At 39.9% G+C, this 12,704-nt stretch overlaps 1 protein-coding gene and 2 pseudogenes across 1 annotated transcript in view; all 3 read left to right on the top strand.

Annotated features, from left to right (window-relative positions):
• The window catches only part of LOC111949445 (TLC domain-containing protein 5-like), a 3,402-nt pseudogene extending 1,858 nt beyond the window's left edge, over positions 1 to 1,544 (top strand).
• The window catches only part of LOC111949444 (TLC domain-containing protein 5-like), a 15,830-nt pseudogene continuing 3,505 nt past the window's right edge, over positions 380 to 12,704 (top strand).
• Positions 6,939 to 12,704, top strand: part of LOC111949443 (TLC domain-containing protein 5-like) — a 20,559-nt gene continuing 14,793 nt past the window's right edge. The window contains exon 1 of the mRNA XM_023966642.3: positions 6,939 to 7,003. The gene's annotated coding sequence lies outside the window, so the exon portion shown is untranslated. The remainder of the gene's footprint in view (positions 7,004 to 12,704) is intronic.

Genomic DNA, 12,704 nt, shown 5'->3' on the forward strand with positions numbered 1-12,704 from the left:
TTTGATAAGGTTGTCTATGATGAGATTCGAACATGCAACCTTTGGGTTGCAAGACATTTATGTTATACAGCATCCATCCCGACTACACCCTCTTGTTTTTTGCCTAAAAATAACCTTCTGTCTTATGTAAGCATACCAAACGTAACATACAGTATGATACTGATTTGAGTGCCTCGGATTTGAGTTTACTATGTACGTCTTGTCTGAGACCAGGATGTGTTGCCCCACTGCCCAGACACAATTACTTTTGGACTAGTTTTGAAACTCCCTGAAGTGAGCTAGCATGAATTTCCCCTTACAACGAGGTTGTATCATGGTCTCATTTCCCAATCCTACGACATGAGACGTCCCCCTCACCAGACCTTCACTACTCAGACTGGCCAGAGCACTGCAGCTGCTCAGTTCAGATATACACTGTTTATCAGTCTCTTTGGATTATAACAAGGGTTCATTGAAAGGTAATGTATTTCCGTATTGCAATTATGTTTTTGTGTTTTTAGCTGAGGGATGACATCGCTGGTCGGTGTGGTCCTCTGCCTAACAGGCTGGATCACTCTCTACATCCTACTGTGTAACACCAGTGGCAGCCATGGCTCTGAGTGGAACTGTAGGCTGGTCACACTGCTCCATGGAATCCTTGCAGTCTGTATAACGGCCATACATAGGCTATGTGGATGGACCTTGGCCCTTCACACATCCAGGTAAGATGCTCACTATCTAATCCCATGTAATGTTGCTTCTGCACCACCTTTCTGTAAGTTGATATAGGAGCTACATGTTTTTTTTAATGTAGTTTCTTGATCAGTATACTTTGATGTTTGTACAGTACCAGTCAAGTTCCATATGTGTTATTTCATCGTTTTGATGTCTTCAATATTATTCTACAATATAGAACATTGTAGAAATAGAGAACAACACTTGATTGTGTAGGTGTGTCCAAACTTTTGACTGGTACTGTATGTATGCTACTAACCATGAAGAGTGTTTACAATAACGTTGTGATCTTGTTTCCAGGCACAAAGAACACCCCCCTTCAGATCAGTGCTATGGTCATTAGCCTGGGCTACTTCATCTTCGATATGGGCTGGTGTGTTACTTCGGCACAGAGGGCCCGGTGATGCTGGCTCACCACACCATGAGCATCCTGGGTATCTTGTTGACCCTGAGCTTGGGGGAATCAGGCATCGAGTCCTGCGCCGTACTTTTTGGCAGTGAGATCACAAACCCCCTGCTGCAAGCTCGCTGGTCCTGAGACAGTTGGGTCGCTATGAGAGCCTGACAGGGGAGGCGGTGGATGTTCTGTTGTAGTGCTATTTGTGTTTTATGCGCATAGCGGTTGGCGGAAGGATGTTGTACTGCGAGCTCATCTCCCCACGGCCATGTTCATTATAAAGTGTGGGGGAGTTGCCATGTATGTGCTATCCTGGGTGTTCATGGTGGACATTGGCCGTTTCGCCTACCGCAAGAGTCAATCCAAATACAGACGCTGGCGAGACCAACACAGATTGGAAACAGTTAACAGACATGATGGAAAGACAGACTGAAAGATCCTGATCTTTAGAAGATGAATATAAACATCCAATGTTTATACTAATATACCTTTAACAAATGATTAACTAACACATGGTTGTGTGTAAGCGGAGGTCAAAGTCAAGCGATTCTTTAAGTCTGTATGATTATCGGGGAATAGTCTTTGGTATTCAGATTTACACTTTTTTCTGTGCTCAGTTCAGAAAAAAACAAGCTGCTCAGTTTAGACATACACTGTTCATCAGTCACTTTGGATTATTACACAGGGTTCACTGGAAGGTAATGTACAGTGCCTTCAGAGAGTATTCACGTCCACATTTTGTTCAAATCAGTTTCTATTTGTCATATGCTTTGTAGACAACAGGTGAAATGCTTACTTACGGTTCCATTTCCAACAATGCAGAGTTAAGATACAAAATGTAATACTTAAAAAATATATATATATTGACACAAGGAATAAATACACAGTGAATAATTAATAAAAATAACATGGCTATATACAGGGAACAGAAAATAACATGGCTTATACAGGGAGTACCAGTACCGAGTCGATGTGCAGGGGTGCGAGGTAATTGAGGTAGCTATGTACTGTAAATATAGGTAGGGGTAAGTGACTAGGCAACAGGATGAGTAATAGACAGTAGCAGCAGTGAATGTGGTGAGTGTGTTGTGTTACAGCCTGGATTAAAATGTATTTACTTAGACTTTTGGACACTGGCCTACACACAATACCCCATAACGTCAAAGTAGAATTGTTGTTTGAAATTTTGACAAATTAATTACAAATGAAAGCTGAAATGCCTTGAGCAGTGGTGGAAAAAGTACCAATTGTCATAGTTGAGTAAAAGTAAAGATACATTCATAGAAAATGACTAAAGTGAAAGTCACCAGTAAAATACTACTTGAGTTAAAGTCTAAAAGTATTTGGTTTTAGATATAGTTAAGTATCAAAAGTCAATGTAATTGCAAAAATGTACTTAAGTATCAAAAGTAAAAGTATAAGTCATTTCAAATTGCTTTTATTAATCAAACCAGATGGCACAATTTTTTAATTTTTTTTTAATTTACGGATAGCCAGGGGCACACTCAACACTCAGACATAATTTACAAACAAAGCATTTGTGCTTAGTGAGTCCGCCAGATCAAGAGGCAGTAGGGATTACCAGAGATGATCGTCTCTTGACAAGTGTGTCAATTGGACCCATTTTTTCCTGTCCTGCTAAGCATTCAAAATGTAGCGAGTACTTTTGGGTTCAGGGTAAATGTGTGGAGTAAAAAGTGTATTGTTTTCTTTAGGAATGTAGGGAAGTAAAAGTTGCTAAAATATAAATAGTAAAGTATAGATGCCCCAAAAAATGACGTAAGTAGTACTTACATCACTGGTCTTGAGTCCAGTAAGTATTCAACCCTTTGTTATGGCAAGCCTGAATAAGTTCAGGATTAAAAATGTGCATAACAAGTCACATAAGTTGCAATGGACTCACTCTTTGCAATAATTGTTTTTAACATGATTTTTAATGACTACCTCATTAACCCCACACATACAATTATCTGTAAGGTCCCTCAGCCGAGCAGTGAATTCCAAACACAGATTCAACCACAAAGACCAGGGAGGTTGTCCAATGCATCGCAAAGAAGGGCTCCGTGTTGGTAGATGTGTTTAAAAAAAATATATATATAATTAAAACAGATATTGAATATCCCTTTGAGCATGGTGAAGTTATTAATTATACTTTGGATAGTGAATCATACACCCAGTCACTACAAAGATACAGGTGTCGTTCCTAACTCAGTTGCCAGAGAGGAAGGAAACTGCTCAGGGATTTCACCATGAGGCCAATGGTGACATTTAAACAGTTCAGAGTTTTAATGGCTGTGAGAGGAGAAAACATGAAGTTGGATCAACAACATTGTAGTTACTCCACAATACTAACCTAATTGACAGAGTGAAAAGAAGGAAGCCTGCACATAATTAAAATATTCCAAAACATGCATCCTGTTTGCAACAAATGCACTAAGTAATACTGCAAAAAATGTGGCAAAGCCAATTCACTTTTTATCCTGAATACAAAGTGTTATTTTGGAGCAAATCCAATACAACACATTACTGAGTACCACTCTCCACATTTTCAAGCATAGTGGTGGCTGCATCATGTTATGGGTATGCTTGTAACCATTAATTAAGGACTGGGGAGTTTCAGTATAAAAAAGAATTGAAATGGAGCTAAAAACAGGCAAAATCCTAGAGGAAAACCTGTTTCTGTTTGTTTTCCACCAGACACTGGGATATGAATTCACCTTTCAGCGAGGACAAAAACCTAAAACACAAGGCCAAATCTAACTGAAGTTGCTTACCAAGAAGACAGTGAATGTTTCTGAGTGAACAAGTTACAGTTTTGAATGAAATCTTCTTGAAAATCCATGGTAGAGACCTGAAAATGGTTGTGTAGCAATGATCAGCAGAGCTTGAAGAATTTTGAAAAGAATAATGGGCAAATGTTGCACAATCCAGATGTGGAATGCTCTTAGAGACTTAACCACAGAGACTGACAGCTGTAATCGCTGCCAATGGTGGTTCTAACATGACAGTTTGACTCAGGGGGTTGAATACCTATCTAATCAAGATATATTAGTGTTTATTTTTTCATAAATGTATTTTTTATTTTATATAATTTTTCTTTCCACCTTTGACATTAGAGCATTTTGGGTAGATCATTGACAAAAATTTTTTTTACAATTAAATCCATTTGAATCCCACTTTGTAACTAAACAAAATGTGAAAAAAAGTTGAGGGGTGTGAATACCTTTGAAGGCACTGTATTTCCGTATTGCAATTATGCTGTGCATTTTACAGAACATTTACTGAACATAAAATGTAGGTTAATCGGACTTGCTCGCACAATCTTGAGAATAGCTAATATTTTTGGTGATAGTAGAAAGTAAAGTGCGTCATGCAATCTTTTAAAACTTCTATATGTGTTTTGTTGGTCATTAAGTGGTTTTTGTCTTGTTTTTGTGTATTTAGCTGAGAGATGACATCGCTGGCTGTCGGTGTGGTCCTCTGCCTAACAGGCTGGATCACTCTCTACACACTACTTTGTAACACCAATGGAAGCCGTGGCTTTGAGTGGAACTGTAGGCTGGTCACACTGCTCCATGGAATCCTGGCAGTTCTGCATAACAGCCTACATAGGTTATGTGGAAGGACCTTGGCCCTTCACACATCCAGGTAAGATGCTCACTATTTAATTGCACGGAAACAGTGTATTCGTTGCCATGTAGAGTGCTGCTTCTAGAACACCTTTTTCTAAAGGTGGTTAAGTTGGTATAGGGATCATTCCGTGCCATTTCAGCAAGCCATAACACCCACCCTCTCATATTGTTCTGAAATCGTTGGTTCTATTCTGAAAATCTTTCTACAGATAAAATTAGCATTTTTGCTACATTATTTTGTTTCAGATAAAATTTGATCTGTGAGAAATTAAGCTAATTGGTTTATCAAATTGGCAATTTTAATGCGTATGCTTCATATAATATTCAATAATATAGTACCTTACATCCAATTACAACTTTTTTTGTAACGATGGAGTAAGACATTAGGAATCCAAATAAATTGTTAAAAGCACAGGCACACCACACACACACACGAGTATACAGTATCAGTTCTCTTTGCCTGATAAGTAGTATGGAGCTGCAGCTCGGAGTATTGTTTCTGCATCCTATGCAATGTATTCTCAGAAATGTGTAATTTTAAGTTGTTTAGGTTTATGTCGCATCCACATCCTGATATTACCAGGTTCTGACCGCTAGATGGTGCTGTTGCAGGACTATAAAATACTTACGGTAATATAGTAATATACACTGAGTGTACTAAACATTAGGAACACTTCCTAATTATTGAGTTTGCAACCTATTTTTTCCCCTCAGAACAAACCAATGCTTCCCACAGTTGTATCAAGTTGGCTGGTGTTCTTTGGGTGGTGGACCATTCCCTTTTGATACACACTGGAAACTGTTGAGCTTGAAAAACCCAGCAGCGTTGCAGTTCTTGACAACACTCAAACCTACTACCACAACACTACTATACAACCCCATTCAAAGGCACTTAAATATTGGTTGTCTTGCCCCTTCACCCTCTGAATGACACACATACACAATCCATGTCTCAATTGTTTTCAAGGCTTAAAAATCCTTCTTTAACTGGTCTCCTCACCTTCATTTACAATCAGTGGATATAACAGGTGACATCAATAAGGGATCATATTTTCACCTGGATTCACCTGGCCAGTCCTATGTCATGGAACACAGTGTATAGATCATAAAACAGACGAGTAATGGTGATCAGTAACGGATAATACTAATAGTAATGGCAAATCTAATCAATGGACAGCAGCGAAAAGAAAATAGTAATAAATCAAATCAATAATCATTTTGCAGCAGCACGCTAGGTTGTGTCGGAGTTGGTAGAGACCTGTGGATGGGCATGCCAATATAGAGTCAGTGTGGACAGTCTGTGGGAGATGGAGAGCAGGTAGTTGTTAGCCATTCAAATCAAATCAAATCAAATTTTATTAGTCCCATACACAATGAGTTAGACAACCATGATGTTTAATGCGAAGGACACCAATTATGTAAAGCGAAAATGCTTGGTGCTTCATAGTTAAAACCACCCCGAACATGCTCACACAAAGTAATAACCAACAAGTAATCTCACCCCAGACCTAAACAAGCCACAACTTACGTACCTATAGTAAACACAACACAACAAGTGATAAAGCCTCAAACGCAATACAAACTGTAATAAAGATATCAATAGACCTCGAAACAGCCGCAAACACCAAGTGGTGGTACAGAACGCATGGCAGACTTGCCACCCACAACGAATAGAATGGCCATATAGAGTACATATGTTACAAATTTCAATTTGTTGTGCCTAACATTAGCTAGTCAAGCGTTTAGAGTTAAGTTTAGGAGTTAGGTTAAAGGGTACGAGGAAGGGATAGCTAAAAGTGATAAGGTTGTCTATGATGAGATTCGAACATGCAACCTTTGGGTTGCAAGACATTTATGTTATACAGCCATCCATCCCGACCTACCACCCTCTTGTTTTTTGCCTAAAAATAACCTTCTGTCTTATGTAAGCATACCAAACGTAACATACAGTATGATACTGATTTGAGTGCCTCGGATTTGAGTTTACTATGTTACGTCTTGTCTGAGACCAGGATGTGTTGCCCCACTGCCCCAGACACAATTACTTTTGGACTAGTTTTGAAACTCCCTGAAGTGAGCTAGCATGAAATTTCCCCTTACCAACGAGGTTGTATCATGGTCTCATTTCCCAATCCTACGACATGAGACGTCCCCCTCACCAGACCTTCACTACTCAGACTGGCCAGAGCACTGCAGCTGCTCAGTTCAGATATACACTGTTTATCAGTCTCTTTGGATTATAACAAGGGTTCATTGAAAGGTAATGTATTTCCGTATTGCAATTATGTTTTTGTGTTTTTAGCTGAGGGATGACATCGCTGGCTGTCGGTGTGGTCCTCTGCCTAACAGGCTGGATCACTCTCTACAATCCACATACTATGTAAGGCCGTTATGACAGACTGCCAGGATTCCATGGAGCAGTGTGACCAGCCTACAGTTCCACTCAAGCCAGGCTCCACTGGTGTTTACAAGTAGGTGTAGAGAGTGATCCAGCCTGTTAGGCAGAGGACCACACCGACAGCAGCGATGTCACCCTCAGCTAAAAACACAAAAACATAATTGCAATACGGAAATACATTACCTTTCAATGAACCCTTGTTATAATCCAAAGAGACTGATAAACAGTGTATATCTGAACTGAGCAGCTGCAGTGCTCTGGCCAGTCTGAGTAGTGAAGGTCTGGTGAGGGGACGTCTCATGTCGTAGGATTGGGAAATGAGACCATGATACAACCTCGTGGTAAGGGGAAATTTCATGCTAGCTCACTTCAGGGAGTTTCAAAACTAGTCCAAAAGTAATTGTGTCTGGGCAGTGGGGCAACACACCTGGTCTCAGACAAGACGTAACATAGTAAACTCAAATCCGAGGCACTCAAATCAGTATCATACTGTATTGTTACGTTTGGTAGCTTACATAAGACAGAAGGTTATTTTAGGCAAAAAACAAGAGGGTGGTAGGTCGGGATGGATGGCTGTATAACATAAATGTCTTGCAACCCAAAGGTTGCATGTTCGAATCTCATCATAGACAACCTTATCACTTTTAGCTATCCCTTCCTCGTACCCTTTAACCTAACTCCTAACTTAACTCTAAACGCTTGACTAGCTAATGTTAGCCACAAACAAATTGAAATTTGTAACATATATGTTTAGCAAATCTATAACATTGTACGTTTAGCTAATTCGTAACATGTACGTATCACGTAACATATCATACGAAATGGATGATGGACATTCACAAATGAATACTTACCATACTAATGGAGTCCCGGTTTTACATACTGAATAACACAAAATGCTCTGAGACCAGGGTTGCGCTGCAGTGCAGACAGTAGCCATATCTGCCAGTAATTGTCATAAAGCAAGCTAGAGTACCTATTATTATTTATACTTGCACCTTTATTATGTACATTATGTAAAAAAAAAAAGACAATATCCAAATGTATATTATTATCATCATGAATTTGGCGTACTATTTATAGAGCTAGCTATGATTTCCCCTGTTCAGTTGTTTTGACATCAGTGCAGAAGGGGAGAGAGAGCAGCTAGTTTGCTAGTATAGAGTCCCACAGTAGAGTCATAATACCCATAAAACTGAGCTGTCCAAACAGGGAAATGGTTCCAATCATATTTCCACCATTCATTTTTCCCATAGGCGATTTTAGAAACACTTAAACTAAGGGCTGTGTTTCATGTAGGCTTACCCTGGCGTGACATTTTGATAACCTTTGTAAATCTCTCTAAAGACATTTGTGACTTGTATTCAATGTATTAGCCTGTATTATTCCCCCCAAAATGAAATGCTAATGTGGCTATCATAACTACAAATACAATGATCTGGACGAGGACTAGCAAATCGAGGGAAAGGAAAAGAATCTCTGGATGAACTATCTAATGTTAGTTAAATGTAGTAATTAATAAACTGGCTACATTTCTTTAAATGGACAATTTTGTGAACTGTCCTTGTGCACGTTTTCAAAAGACACAATACCCGTTTGCAAAGATGATATTTAGGAGCTTGCAGGGACTTGTAGTTTTACATGTCTACTTTGATGCTAACTAGCATTTTCGAAGCAGAGTAAATGGAGCAGAAATATATTGATAAAAAAAGTCACTTGTCATAGAGAGATTTACATGGTTACCAAAACGTCACGCCAGGGTAAGCCTACACGAAACACAGCCCTTGTTTTAAGTGTTCTAAAATCCCCTATGTGAAAAATGTATGGTGGAAAAACGATTGTAACCATTTCCCGTTTGACCACTACATTTTAGGGGTTTTATGACACCTCCACTGTAGGGCTCTATTGCAAAGAGAGAAAATAACACTGCCAAGATGACTTCAGACTAGCCATTATAATGCGAATATTTGAGCTAAAAACACATTAAAAAGTGAATAAAAATGAATCCCGATGAACTGTATGGACAAGATCAGTTCCTAAGGCAGGCTAGAAGACAGCAAAGCGAGATGGACAAGAGCTTGGCTCCTCAAGCTATCAAATGTTGGCAAACCGAACAAAGCGAAATAACTATTTTGTAACATCACCTTATTTCTGCATCGCCTGCACGTTCATGTCGGTGACATCTCTAAGTCTCTTTGTGGCCAGCATGGTCCCTCGGGTAACAGTCACTTCATCTTTGGTTCTTTGTCCATTGCGTTACTTGGCTCATAAACAAACAATTGCGTTCTCGAGTATCTAATCTCAATAGCCAACTCCCCACCTGCAGTGTCAGAAAATGGTGCTGCAGATGGATGCCCAACCCTAAACGAAATTAGTGAATTAGTTTAACACTTAATAGACAAAAACAAAATATAATTACTGGTAGCCTGGTTCCGAATGTAGCAGTAGCTTACTGTGGTCGGGTGGTGTCTACTTGCAACTAGAATGGGGTTGTGGCGCCATCCGCTGGTAATATGGGTATTTTTCCATCAGTACGTGGAGTGAAAAGGTGAGATGCAGGTATAAAGCCTTCTGTAGAAATGTTCTCTCTGGTACAGGTGGGGAACATGAAAGCTACATGAAAATGTTATACTGTACCTGGCCGGCGCATGGTAGGTGTCAGTGAATCTTGTCTAGAAATCTGCTCAGATTTTTAGCTGAATAAAACCACCCACAAAAGTGCAGTGCAAAAGAGTGCCTTTATTGAACCCTTACAGGCCAAAATATACTTTTGAAATGTAAATTACTTCATTTTCTTGTGGTATTGCTCTTTTGCAAACATACACAACTCTTACATAGAAAAATACGAGAGACTTTACTCTAGTATTTCACGTTGCAAAAATATCAGTTTGAAGTGTTAAGGACACATAGGTTACCATAGAATGGCCACAGTTTGAAGGGTTTTTACAACAACAAAAAAGGACATTTTTTGGTTTGTCAGTTAGAGATGAGGGTCATACCAAAAAGTGAACAAAGACATTGCATAGCATAATGTGACATAGTAAAACCAGGAGAATTAAACAAAACAATTTAGGGTACCAGTTACTACTAATATGATTAAACACATTAAGCTACTCAAGATGTAAAATGACGTAATGAGGTATAGGAATCGGATAGCGGACAAGTGAACATATTGTGGAATAAAATTGGACTTTTCCTACAGAATGGCTGATTATTTTAGTCCTACCTGAACAAAGTGTTTCTGTGTGGAATGGGAATCACATATCCAAGTGATAATCAGGAAGGCCTACCGTACATTTAACAAATTGTGATGTTAATGAAGTGAACCGACATGAGAAATTTAATACATGGTAAAAGGGTTTCACTGACTATGGTTAATGGTTCCCCCCCCCCAATAATCCACGTGTTTGATGTTTGAATGGAATGCATTAGCTACACATTGCATCAACGGCAGGCGGGAAGTATTGCTTAGAAAGTTTATCAGATCCATTCCATGAGAAGTGAAAAAAAAGTGAACACAAATCAAATAAAGTTGCAACTTCAGCCTTCCTTGGAGAACATTTCCTTTGTGAATCTTTACTGTGGTTGCCGCCAAACTTGAAAAGGAATCAATGAAATATAAGCAAATCAACTTGGAGACCTTTGTCAAAAGACAATTTTATATATGTAAAAGAAAAATCATGGCCATCAGTGATTGAGCCTGTGAATGACGTTCAAGTTTTAGTTGCATCTCTCTCAAACCCAGACGGTTTACAAAATACTCAGGTGACAGCGGTGATCTTCCATTTGAATTGGGAATCATGAAATTTTGGTCCCAAGACAAGATCACATTGACAGAAGAAAAAACAACATTGAGGCTACTGTAATAGAATAGATGGAAACTAAACTGCTCTTTCGACAATGTACTTTTAAATTAGCATCTATACTGTTTACTAAATACAACGCCCAGACATTTTCACTATATACTCCGAGGGTACAAACATTAGGAACACCTGCTCTTTTCCATGACAGACTGACCAGTTGAAAGACAATTATCCCCTTATTGTCACCTGTTAATTGCACTTCAAATCAGTGAGATGCAGGGAAGACAGGTTACAAAGGCGTTTTAAGCCTAGAGACAATTGAGACATGGATAGTGTATGTTTGCCATTCAGAGGGTGAATGGTGCAACACCAAAATATTTAAATGCCTTGGAAAAAACAGAGGGTATTGTAGTAGGTGTCAGGCACACTGTTTTGAGCGTGTCAAGAACTGCAATGCTGCTGGGTTTTTCACGCTCAACAGTTTCCCGTGTGTATCAAGAATGGTCCACCCCACAAGGACATTCCAGCTAATTTTGACAACTTGGGGAAGCATTGGGTCAACATGGGCCAGCCATCCCGTGGAATGCTTTCGACCACCACGTAGCAGTCCATGCCCTGACAAAATTGAGGCTGTTCTGAGGGCAAACGAGGGTGCAACTCTAATTAAGAAGGTGTTTGAATCATTTTTTTTACACTGTGTATATAAATCTGTCTGTGTTTGACTACAATTCTAGCTGTCTAATTGCTAACAGATGCAGACTTTTTGAAAATTAACTTGTAATTGGACACAAAATCAAAAGACAAAATGGGATGAAGTTTTATATAAAGAAAATTTTAAGATTAGTCACTTTATACTATAAGAATCTTCAATAATTTCACTTTGCAACCAATATAAATAATCCCAGCATCAGAGACAACAGTGTTGATTGCAACCCGAGTTGCCATCGACCAGGAAGTTGAGCTGCTAAAGCTGTGTTTATTGACGTCATAAGTTACTGTTCCAACTGAACCGTTACGATCCGTCCCACGGTCTTCCTGTGACAAACATAATGGGAACGTGTTCCTTCACCAGTCATTCCCACTGGGCAAGAATTGTAGAATAGCTGCACTGTCGCAGCCGTATGCATAAACGTGTCCTCATATGGAGAAGGTTTCTTGTAGTCATTTTCTATTAGCTGGGGCACAAACGTGGAGTAACAAACGTGTGAGAGGAACTTAGGTTGCACAGTAAGCACCCTGGACACTGCGGCAGGCCTCGCATTCCCACACATAGGAAAGTCAAAAGGATGTCATGAGGGGTAGAGCTTGGTCTCAATTTCAACTAAACTGTCCCATTTAAAGCGTCAAACTACTATCATCTCACGACAGGGAGGAACTGAACTCAACAGTGATATCCAAGGTTAAATAAGGGATGAAAGAAAAGCATTGCTTGTTTGGGGGGGGGGGGGGGGGGGGTCTGCACTGCACGCCTGTCTGCTAAGTCTCCTTCATCCCAGAGGACAGAGCTGTCCCTTGTGGGGACATAGTAGGGTGAATTTGGTAGCCTTTGCTGCAAGCCTTGATGCCGCACTTGTAGGGGCTGCCTTTGCCTGTGGTGTCGCGTGTTGCGGCAGTACTTGAGCCAGGCAGGGTACCACGTCCATGACGCAGGCTGAAGCTGCAGGAGCGGGCTGCCACAGGTCTCTCGTTAGAGTCGGCACGACATGCAAGACCGGGACCCACGTCCACCGACTGGGCAGGATCTTCAAACATGGATCTCC

The sequence above is a fragment of the Salvelinus sp. IW2-2015 genome, linkage group LG22, assembly GCF_002910315.2.
Source record: "Salvelinus sp. IW2-2015 linkage group LG22, ASM291031v2, whole genome shotgun sequence".
NCBI classification, from domain to species: Eukaryota; Metazoa; Chordata; class Actinopteri; order Salmoniformes; family Salmonidae; genus Salvelinus; species Salvelinus sp. IW2-2015.